This window comes from Micropterus salmoides, unplaced genomic scaffold, assembly GCF_014851395.1.
Source record: "Micropterus salmoides isolate LMB-PRFRI ecotype aquatic unplaced genomic scaffold, ASM1485139v1 Ms_hic_scaffold_4567, whole genome shotgun sequence".
NCBI lineage: Eukaryota > Metazoa > Chordata > Actinopteri > Centrarchiformes > Centrarchidae > Micropterus > Micropterus salmoides.
Genome location: NW_024044003.1, coordinates 1 through 11,016, shown reverse-complemented (window position 1 = coordinate 11,016; position 11,016 = coordinate 1). Strand labels below are relative to the sequence as shown.

Sequence of the window (11,016 nt, the reverse complement as noted above, 5' to 3'; positions counted from 1 at the left end):
GTTGCTTTATGTTTGTGTCCACCTGACAAAACAAGAAGCCGAGATGGGTTTCATTGCTTGATATGTTCAGACAAGCTTAGCTTGTCCACATCCAGCGCTAGAAGGTAAAACACACAGACAAAGATATGTTATGCCAATTCTGTGTAGTTCTTCTGCAATTATTTAGAAGCCGAGATGGGTTCTTTGCTTGATATGTTCAGACAAGCTTAGCTGTCCACATCCAGCGCTAGAAGGTAAAACACAGAGACATGTTCTGCTAATTCCGTGTAGTTCGTCTGCAATTATTTAGAAGCGAGATGGGTTTCTTTGCTTGAAATGTTCAGACAAGCTTAGCTTGTCCACATCCAGTGCTAGCAGGTGAAACGCAGAGACAGAAACATGTTCTGCTAATTCTGTTAGTTCTTCTGATATTTTTAGAAGCTAAGATGGGTTTCTTTGCTTGATATGTTCAGACAAGCTGAGCTTGTCCACATCCAGCGCTAGAAGGTAAAACACAGAGACATGTTCTGCTAATTCCGTGTAGTTCGTCTGCAATTATTTAGAAGCCGAGATGGGTTTCTTTGCTTGAAATGTTCAGACAAGCTTAGCTTGTCCAATCCAGTCCTAGCAGGTGAAACGCAGAGACAGAAACATGTTCTGCTAATTCTGTGTAGTTCTGATTTTTTAGAAGCTAAGATGGGTTTCTTTGCTTGATATGTTCAGACAAGCTGAGCTTGTCCACATCCAGCGCTAGAAGGTAAAACACAGAGACATGTTCTGCTAATTCCGTGTAGTTCGTCTGCAATTATTTAGAAGCCGAGATGGGTTTCTTTGCTTGAAATGTTCAGACAAGCTTAGCTTGTCCACATCCAGTGCTAGCAGGTGAAACGCAGAGACAGAAACATGTTCTGCTAATTCTGTGTAGTTCTTCTGATATTTTTAGAAGCTAAGATGGGTTTCTTTGCTTGATATGTTCAGACAAGCTGAGTTTGTCCACATCCAGCGCTAGCAGGTGAAACACAGAGACATGTTCTTCTAATTCTGTGTAATTCTTCTGCAATTATTTCAAGCAGGTAAGTCTGACTTTAGTCAACAATGAAACCAGTTTTAAACAAGCATTTCCACAGTGTGATAAAGGTTTCTGTTATGTCCATGTCCTTGTATTGGGTGTTCTCAAAAGTGAGGACTGTAGATTCATAATGTCAGAAATCCTTAGGTCGCTGGTTCAACTCCGGCTCGAAGGAGGTGCTTTATTTGTGTCCGACTGACAAAACAAGAAGCCGAGATGGGTTTCATTGCTTGATATGTTCAGACAAGCTGAGCTTGTCCACATCCAGCGCTAGAAGGTAAAACACAGAGACATGTTCTGCTAATTCCGTGTAGTTCTTCTGCAATTATTTAGAAGCTGAGATGGGTTTCTTTGCTTGATATGTTCAGACAAGCTGAGCTTGTCACAATCCAGCGCTAGAAGGTAAAACACACAGACAAAGATATGTTATGCCAATTCTGTGTAGTTCTTCTGCAATTATTTAGAAGCGAGATGGGTTCTTTGCTTGATATGTTCAGACAAGCTTAGCTTGTCCACATCCAGCGCTAGAAGGTAAAACACAGAGACATGTTCTGCTAATTCCGTGTAGTTCGTCTGCAATTATTTAGAAGCCGAGATGGGTTCTTTGCTTGAAATGTTCAGACAAGCTTAGCTTGTCCACATCCAGTGCTAGCAGGTGAAACGCAGAGACAGAAACATGTTCTGCTAATTCCGTGTAGTTCGTCTGCAATTATTTAGAAGCCGAGATGGGTTTCTTTGCTTGAAATGTTCAGACAAGCTTAGCTGTCCACATCCAGTCCTAGCAGGTGAAACGCAGAGACAGAAACATGTTCTGCTAATTCTGTGTAGTTCTTCTGATATTTTTAGAAGCTAAGATGGGTTTCTTTGCTTGATATGTTCAGACAAGCTGAGCTTGTCCACATCCAGCGCTAGAAGGTAAAACACAGAGACATGTTCTGCTAATTCCGTGTAGTTCGTCTGCAATTATTTAGAAGCCGAGATGGGTTTCTTTGCTTGAAATGTTCAGACAAGCTTAGCTTGTCCACATCCAGTGCTAGCAGGTGAAACGCAGAGACAGAAACATGTTCTGCTAATTCTGTGTAGTTCTTCTGATATTTTTTAGAAGCTAAGATGGGTTTCATTGCTTGATATGTTCAGACAAGCTGAGTTTGTCCACATCCAGCGCTAGCAGGTGAAACACAGAGACATGTTCTTCTAATTCTGTGTAGTTCTTCTGCAATTATTTCAAGCAGGTAAGTCTGACTTTAGTCAACAATGAACCAGTTTTAAACAAGCATTTCCACAGTGTGAAAAGGTTTCTGTTATGTCCATGTCCTTGTTATTGGGTGTTCTCAAAAGTGAGGACTGTAGATTCATAATGTCAGAAATCCTTAGGTCGCTGGTTCAACTCCGGCTCGAAGGAGGTGCTTTATGTTTGTGTCCGACTGACAAAACAAGAAGCCGAGATGGGTTTCATTGCTTGATATGTTCAGACAAGCTGAGCTTGTCCACATCCAGCGCTAGAATGTAAAACACAGAGACATGTTCTGCTAATTCCGTGTAGTTCTTCTGCAATTATTAGAAGCTGAGATGGGTTTCTTTGCTTGAAATGTTCAGACAAGCTTAGCTTGTCCACATCCAGCGCTAGAAGGTAAAACACACAGACAAAGATATGTTATGCCAATTCTGTGTAGTTCTTCTGCAATTATTTAGAAGCCGAGAGGGTTTCTTTGCTTGATATGTTCAGACAAGCTTAGCTGTCCACATCCAGCGCTAGAAGGTAAAACACAGAGACATGTTCTGCTAATTCCGTGTAGTTCTTCTGCAATTATTAGAAGCCGAGATGGGTTCTTTGCTTGAAATGTTCAGTCAAGCTTAGCTTGTCCACATTCAGTGCTAGCAGGTGAAACGCAGAGACAGAAACATGTTCTGCTAATTCTGTGTAGTTCTTCTGATATTTTTTAGAAGCTAAGAGGGTTTCATTGCTTGATATGTTCAGACAAGCTGAGTTTGTCTACATCCAGCGCTAGCAGGTGAAACACAGAGACATGTTCTTCTAATTCTGTGTAGTTCTTCTGCAATTATTTCAAGCAGGTAAGTCTGACTTTAGTCAACAATGAACCAGTTTTAAACAAGCATTTCCACAGTGTGATAAAGGTTTCTGTTATGTCCATGTCCTTGTTATTGGGTGTTCTCAAAAGTGAGGACTGTAGATTCATAATGTCAGAAATCCTTAGGTCGCTGGTTCAACTCCGGCTCGAAGGAGGTGCTTTATGTTGTGTCCGACTGACAAAACAAGAAGCCGAGATGGGTTTCATGCTGATATGTTCAGACAAGCTGAGCTTGTCCACATCCAGCGCTAGAATGTAAAACACAGAGACATGTTCTGCTAATTCCGTGTAGTTCTTCTGCAATTATTTAGAAGCTGAGATGGGTTTCTTTGCTTGAAATGTTCAGACAAGCTTAGCTTGTCCACATCCAGCGCTAGAAGGTAAAACACACAGACAAAGATATGTTATGCCAATTCTGTGTAGTTCTTCTGCAATTATTTAGAAGCCGAGATGGGTTTCTTTGCTGATATGTTCAGACAAGCTTAGCTTGTCCACATCCAGCGCTAGAAGGTAAAACACAGAGACATGTTCTGCTAATTCCGTGTAGTTCTTCTGCAATTATTTAGAAGCCGAGATGGGTTTCTTTGCTTGAAATGTTCAGTCAAGCTTAGCTTGTCCACATTCAGTGCTAGCAGGTGAAACGCAGAGACAGAAACATGTTCTGCTAATTCTGTGTAGTTCTTTGATATTTTTAGAAGCTAAGATGGGTTTCATTGCTTGATTGTTCAGACAAGCTGAGTTTGTCTACATCCAGCGCTAGCAGGTGAAACACAGAGACATGTTCTTCTAATTCTGTGTAGTTCTTCTGCAATTATTTCAAGCAGGTAAGTCTGACTTTAGTCAACAATGAACCAGTTTAAACAAGCATTTCCACAGTGTAATAAAGGTTTCTGTTATGTCCATGTCCTTGTTATTGGGTGTTCTCAAAAGTGATGCGTTCCCTTCGATAGCTCAGTTGGTAGAGCGGAGGACTGTAGATTCATAATGTCAGAAATCCTTAGGTTGCTGGTTCAACTCCGGCTCGAAGGAGGTGCTTTATGTTTGTGTCCGACTGACAAAACAAGAAGCCGAGATGGGTTTCATTGCTTGATATGTTCAGACAAGCTTAGCTTGTCCACATCCAGCGCTAGAAGGTAAAACACACAGACAAAGATATGTTATGCCAATTCTGTGTAGTTCTTCTGCAATTATTTAGAAGCCGAGATGGGTTTCTTTGCTTGAAATGTTCAGACAAGCTTAGCTTGTCCACATCCAGTGCTAGCAGGTGAAACGCAGAGAAAGAAACATGTTCTGCTAATTCTGTGTAGTTCTTCTGATATTTTTTAGAAGCTAAGATGGGTTTCTTTGCTTGATATGTTCAGACAAGCTGAGCTTGTCCACATCCAGCGCTAGAAGGTAAAACACAGAGACATGTTCTGCTAATTCCGTGTAGTTCTTCTGCAATATTTAGAAGCCGAGATGGGTTTCTTGCTTGAAATGTTCAGACAAGCTTAGCTGTCCACATCCAGTGCTAGCAGGTGAAACGCAGAGACAGAAACATGTTTGCTAATTCTGTGTAGTTCTTCTGATATTTTTTAGAAGCTAAGATGGGTTTCTTTGCTTGATATGTTCAGACAAGCTGAGCTTGTCCACATCCAGCGCTAGAAGGTAAAACACAGAGACATGTTCTGCTAATTCCGTGTAGTTCGTCTGCAATTATTTAGAAGCCGAGATGGGTTTCTTTGCTTGAAATGTTCAGACAAGCTTAGCTTGTCCACATCCAGTCCTAGCAGGTGAAACGCAGAGACAGAAACATGTTCTGCTAATTCTGTGTAGTTCTTCTGATATTTTTTAGAAGCTAAGATGGGTTTCTTTGCTTGATATGTTCAGACAAGCTGAGCTTGTCCACATCCAGCGCTAGAAGGTAAAACACAGAGACATGTTCTGCTAATTCCGTGTAGTTCTTCTGCAATTATTTAGAAGCCGAGATGGGTTTCTTTGCTTGAAATGTTCAGACAAGCTTAGCTTGTCCACATCCAGTGCTAGCAGGTGAAACGCAGAGACAGAAACATGTTCTGCTAATTCTGTGTAGTTCTTCTGATTTTTTAGAAGCTAAGATGGGTTTCATTGCTTGATATGTTCAGACAAGCTGAGTTTGTCCACATCCAGCGCTAGCAGGTGAAACACAGAGACATGTTCTTCTAATTCTGTGTAGTCTTCTGCAATTATTTCAAGCAGGTAAGTCTGACTTTAGTCAACAATGAACCAGTTTTAAACAAGCATTTCCACAGTGTGATAAAGGTTTCTGTTATGTCCATGTCCTTGTTATTGGGTGTTCTCAAAAGTGAGGACTGTAGATTCATAATGTCAGAAATCCTTAGGTCGCTGGTTCAACTCCGGCTCGAAGGAGGTGCTTTATGTTTGTGTCGACTGACAAAACAAGAAGCCGAGATGGGTTCATTGCTTGATATGTTCAGACAAGCTGAGCTTGTCCACATCCAGCGCTAGAATGTAAAACACAGAGACATGTTCTGCTAATTCCGTGTAGTTCTTCTGCAATTATTAGAAGCTGAGATGGGTTTCTTTGCTTGAATGTTCAGACAAGCTTAGCTTGTCCACATCCAGCGCTAGAAGGTAAAACACAGACAAAGATATGTTATGCCAATTGTGTAGTTCTTCTGCAATTATTTAGAAGCCGAGATGGGTTCTTTGCTTGATATGTTCAGACAAGCTTAGCTTGTCCACATCCAGCGCTAGAAGGTAAAACACAGAGACATGTTCTGCTAATTCCGTGTAGTTCGTCTGCAATTATTAGAAGCCGAGATGGGTTTCTTTGCTTGAAATGTTCAGACAAGCTTAGCTTGTCCACATCCAGTGCTAGCAGGTGAAACGCAGAGACAGAAACATGTTCTGCTAATTCTGTGTAGTTCTTTGATATTTTTTAGAAGCTAAGATGGGTTTCTTTGCTTGATATGTTCAGACAAGCTGAGCTTGTCCACATCCAGCGCTAGAAGGTAAAACACAGAGACATGTTCTGCTAATTCCGTGTAGTTCTTCTGCAATTATTTAGAAGCCGAGATGGGTTCTTTGCTTGATATGTTCAGACAAGCTTAGCTTGTCCACATCCAGCGCTAGAAGGTAAAACACAGAGACATGTTCTGCTAATTCCGTGTAGTTCGTCTGCAATTATTTAGAAGCCGAGATGGGTTTCTTTGCTTGAAATGTTCAGACAAGCTTAGCTTGTCCACATCCAGTGCTAGCAGGTGAAACGCAGAGACAGAAACATGTTCTGCTAATTCTGTGTAGTTTTCTGATATTTTTAGAAGCTAAGATGGGTTTCTTTGCTTGATATGTTCAGACAAGCTGAGCTTGTCCACATCCAGCGCTAGAAGGTAAAACACAGAGACATGTTCTGCTAATTCCGTGTAGTTCGTCTGCAATTATTTAGAAGCCGAGATGGGTTTCTTTGCTTGAAATGTTCAGACAAGCTTAGCTTGTCCACATCCAGTCTAGCAGGTGAAACGCAGAGACAGAAACATGTTCTGCTAATTCTGTGTAGTTCTTCTGATATTTTTTAGAAGCTAAGATGGGTTTCTTTGCTGATATGTTCAGACAGCTGAGCTTGTCCACATCCAGCGCTAGAAGGTAAAACACAGAGACATGTTCTGCTAATTCCGTGTAGTTCGTCTGCAATTATTTAGAAGCCGAGATGGGTTTCTTTGCTTGAAATGTTCAGACAAGCTTAGCTTGTCCACATCCAGTGCTAGCAGGTGAAACGCAGAGACAGAAACATGTTCTGCTAATTCTGTGTAGTTCTTCTGATATTTTTTAGAAGCTAAGATGGGTTTCATTGCTTGATATGTTCAGACAAGCTGAGTTTGTCCACATCCAGCGCTAGCAGGTGAAACACAGAGACATGTTCTTCTAATTCTGTGTAGTTCTTCTGCAATTATTTCAAGCAGGTAAGTCTGACTTTAGTCAACAATGAACCAGTTTTAAACAAGCATTTCCACAGTGTGATAAAGGTTTCTGTTATGTCCATGTCCTTGTTATTGGGTGTTCTCAAAAGTGAGGACTGTAGATTCATAATGTCAGAAATCCTTAGGTCGCTGGTTCAACTCCGGCTCGAAGGAGGTGCTTTATGTTTGTGTCCGACTGACAAAACAAGAAGCCGAGATGGGTTTCATTGCTTGATATGTTCAGACAAGCTGAGCTTGTCCACATCCAGCGCTAGAATGTAAAACACAGAGACATGTTCTGCTAATTCCGTGTAGTTCTTCTGCAATTATTTAGAAGCTGAGATGGGTTTCTTTGCTTGAAATGTTCAGACAAGCTTAGCTTGTCCACATCCAGCGCTAGAAGGTAAAACACACATACAAAGATGTTATGCCAATTCTGTGTAGTTCTTCTGCAATTATTTAGAAGCCGAGATGGGTTTCTTTGCTTGATATGTTCAGACAAGCTTAGCTTGTCCACATCAGCGCTAGAAGGTAAAACACAGAGACATGTTCTGCTAATTCCGTGTAGTTCTTCTGCAATTATTTCAAGCAGGTAAGTCTGACTTTAGTCAACAATGAACCAGTTTAAACAAGCATTTCCACAGTGTAATAAAGGTTTCTGTTATGTCCATGTCCTTGTTATTGGGTGTTCTCAAAAGTGATGAGTTCCCTTCGATAGCTCAGTGGTAGAGCGGAGGACTGTAGATTCATAATGTCAGAAATCCTTAGGTCGTGGTTCAACTCCGGCTCGAAGGAGGTGCTTTATGTTTGTTTCCGACTGACAAAACAAGAAGCCGAGATGGGTTTCATTGCTTGATATGTTCAGACAAGCTTAGCTTGTCCACATCCAGCGCTAGAAGGTAAAACACAGAGACATGTTCTGCTAATTCCGTGTAGTTCTTCTGCAATTATTTAGAAGCTGAGATGGGTTTCTTTGCTTGATATGTTCAGACAAGCTGAGCTTGTCCACATCCAGCTCTAGAAGGTAAAACACAGAGACATGTTCTGCTAATTCCGTGTAGTTCGTCTGCAATTATTTAGAAGCCGAGATGGGTTTCTTTGCTTGAAATGTTCAGACAAGCTTAGCTTGTCCACATCCAGTGCTAGCAGGTGAAACGCAGAGACAGAACCATGTTCTGCTAATTCTGTGTAGTTCTTCTGATATTTTTTAGAAGCTAAGATGGGTTTCTTTGCTTGATATGTTCAGACAAGCTGAGCTTGTCCACATCCAGCGCTAGAAGGTAAAACACAGAGACATGTTCTGCTAATTCCGTGTAGTTCGTCTGCAATTATTTAGAAGCCGAGATGGGTTTCTTTGCTTGAAATGTTCAGACAAGCTTAGCTTGTCCACATCCAGTGCTAGCAGGTGAAACGCAGAGACAGAAACATGTTCTGCTAATTCTGTGTAGTTCTTCTGCAATTATTTCAAGCAGGTAAGTCTGACTTTAGTCAACAATGAACCAGTTTTAAACAAGCATTTCCACAGTGTAATAAAGGTTTCTGTTATGTCCATGTCCTGTTATTGGGTGTTCTCAAAAGTGATGAGTTCCCTCGATAGCTCAGTTGGTAGAGCGGAGGACTGTAGATTCATAATGTCAGAAATCCTTAGGTCGCTGGTTCAACTCCGGCTCGAAGGAGGTGCTTATGTTGTTTCCGACTGACAAAACAAGAAGCCGAGATGGGTTTCATTGCTTGATATGTTCAGACAAGCTTAGCTTGTCCACATCCAGCGCTAGAAGGTAAAACACACAGACAAAGATATGTTATGCCAATTCTGTGTAGTTCTTCTGCAATATTTAGAAGCCGAGATGGGTTTCTTTGCTTGATTGTTCAGACAAGCTCAGCTTGTCCACATCCAGCGCTAGAAGGTAAAACACAGAGACATGTTCTGCTAATTCCGTGTAGTTCGTCTGCAATTATTTAGAAGCCGAGATGGGTTTCTTTGCTTGAAATGTTCAGACAAGCTTAGCTTGTCCACATCCAGTGCTAGCAGGTGAAACGCAGAGACAGAACCATGTTCTGCTAATTCTGTGTAGTTCTTCTGATATTTTTTAGAAGCTAAGATGGGTTTCTTTGCTTGATATGTTCAGACAGCTGAGCTTGTCCACATCCAGCGCTAGAAGGTAAAACACAGAGACATGTTCTGCTAATTCCGTGTAGTTCTTTGCAATTATTTAGAAGCCGAGATGGGTTTCTTTGCTTGAAATGTTCAGACAAGCTTAGCTTGTCCACATCCAGTGCTAGCAGGTGAAACGCAGAGACAGAAACATGTTTGCTAATTCTGTGTAGTTCTTCTGCAATTATTTCAAGCAGGTAAGTCTGACTTTAGTCAACAATGAACCAGTTTTAAACAAGCATTTCCACAGTGTAATAAAGGTTTCTGTTATGTCCATGTCCTTGTTATTGGGTGTTCTCAAAAGTGATGAGTTCCCTTCGATAGCTCAGTTGGTAGAGCGGAGGACTGTAGATTCATAATGTCAGAAATCCTTAGGTCGCTGGTTCAACTCCGGCTCGAAGGAGGTGCTTTATGTGTTGTTTCCGACTGACAAAACAAGAAGCCGAGATGGGTTTCATTGCTTGATATGTTCAGACAAGCTTAGCTTGTCCACATCCAGCGCCAGAAGGTAAAAACACAGAGACATGTTCTGCTAATTCCGTGTAGTTCGTCTGCAATATTAGAAGCCGAGATGGGTTCTTTGCTTGAAATGTTCAGACAAGCTTAGCTTGTCACATCCAGCTCTAGAAGGTAAAACACAGAGACAGTTCTTCTAATTCTGTGTAGTTCTTCTGCAATTATTTCAAGCAGGTAAGTCTGACTTTAGTCAACAATGAACCAGTTTAAACAAGCATTTCCACAGTGTGATAAAGGTTTCTGTTATGTCCATGTCCTTGTTATTGGGTGTTCTCAAAAGTGATGCGTTCCCTTCGATAGCTCAGTTGGTAGAGCGGAGGACTGTAGATTCATAATGTCAGAAATCCTTAGGTCGCTGGTTCAACTCCGGCTCGAAGGAGGTGCTTTATGTTTGTTTCCGACTGACAAAACAAGAAGCAGAGATGGGTTCATTGCTGATATGTTCAGACAAGCTTAGCTTGTCCACATCCAGCGCTAGAAGGTAAAACACAGAGACATGTTCTGCTAATTCCGTGTAGTTCTTCTGCAATTATTAGAAGCTGAGATGGGTTTCTTTGCTTGATATGTTCAGACAAGCTGAGCTTGTCCACATCCAGCTCTAGAAGGTAAAACACAGAGACATGTTCTGCTAATTCCGTGTGTAGTTCGTCTGCAATTATTTAGAAGCGAGAGGGTTTCTTTGCTTGAAATGTTCAGACAAGCTTAGCTTGTCCACATCAGTGCTAGCAGGTGAAAACGCAGAGACAGAACCATGTTCTGCTAATTCTGTGTAGTTTTCTGATATTTTTTAGAAGCTAAGAGGGTTTCTTTGCTTGATATGTTCAGACAAGCTGAGCTGTCCAACATCCAGCGCTAGAAGGAAAACACAGAGACATGTTCTGCTAATTCCGTGTAGTCGTCTGCAATTATTTAGAAGCCGAGATGGGTTTCTTTGCTTGAAATGTTCAGACAAGTAGCTTGTCCACATCCAGTGCTAGCAGGTGAAACGCAGAGACAGAAAACATGTTCTGCTAATTCTGTGTAGTTCTTCTGCAATTATTCAAGCAGGTAAGTCTGACTTTAGTCAAACAATGAACCAGTTTTAAACAAGCATTTCCACAGTGTAATAAAGGTTTCTGTATGTCATGCCTTGTTATTGGGTGTTCTCAAAAGTGATGAGTTCCCTTCGATAGACTCAGTTGGTAGAGCGGAGGACTGTAGATTCATAATGTCAGAAATCCTTAGGTCGCTGGTTCAACTCCGGCTCGAAGGAGGTGCTTTATGTTTGTT

General features: G+C 41.3%; 2 non-coding genes across 2 annotated transcripts; both read left to right on the top strand.

The window, feature by feature from the left end:
- Positions 1-9,545: 9,545 nt before the first annotated feature.
- trnay-gua lies at positions 9,546-9,634 on the top strand. Its single transcript is given in 2 exon segments — positions 9,546-9,582; positions 9,599-9,634. It is a non-coding gene; the product is annotated as a tRNA-Tyr (tRNA).
- A 403-nt stretch (positions 9,635-10,037) lies between these two features.
- On the top strand, positions 10,038-10,126 carry trnay-gua. Its single transcript is given in 2 exon segments — positions 10,038-10,074; positions 10,091-10,126. It is a non-coding gene; the product is annotated as a tRNA-Tyr (tRNA).
- The last annotated feature ends 890 nt before the right edge of the window (positions 10,127-11,016 follow it).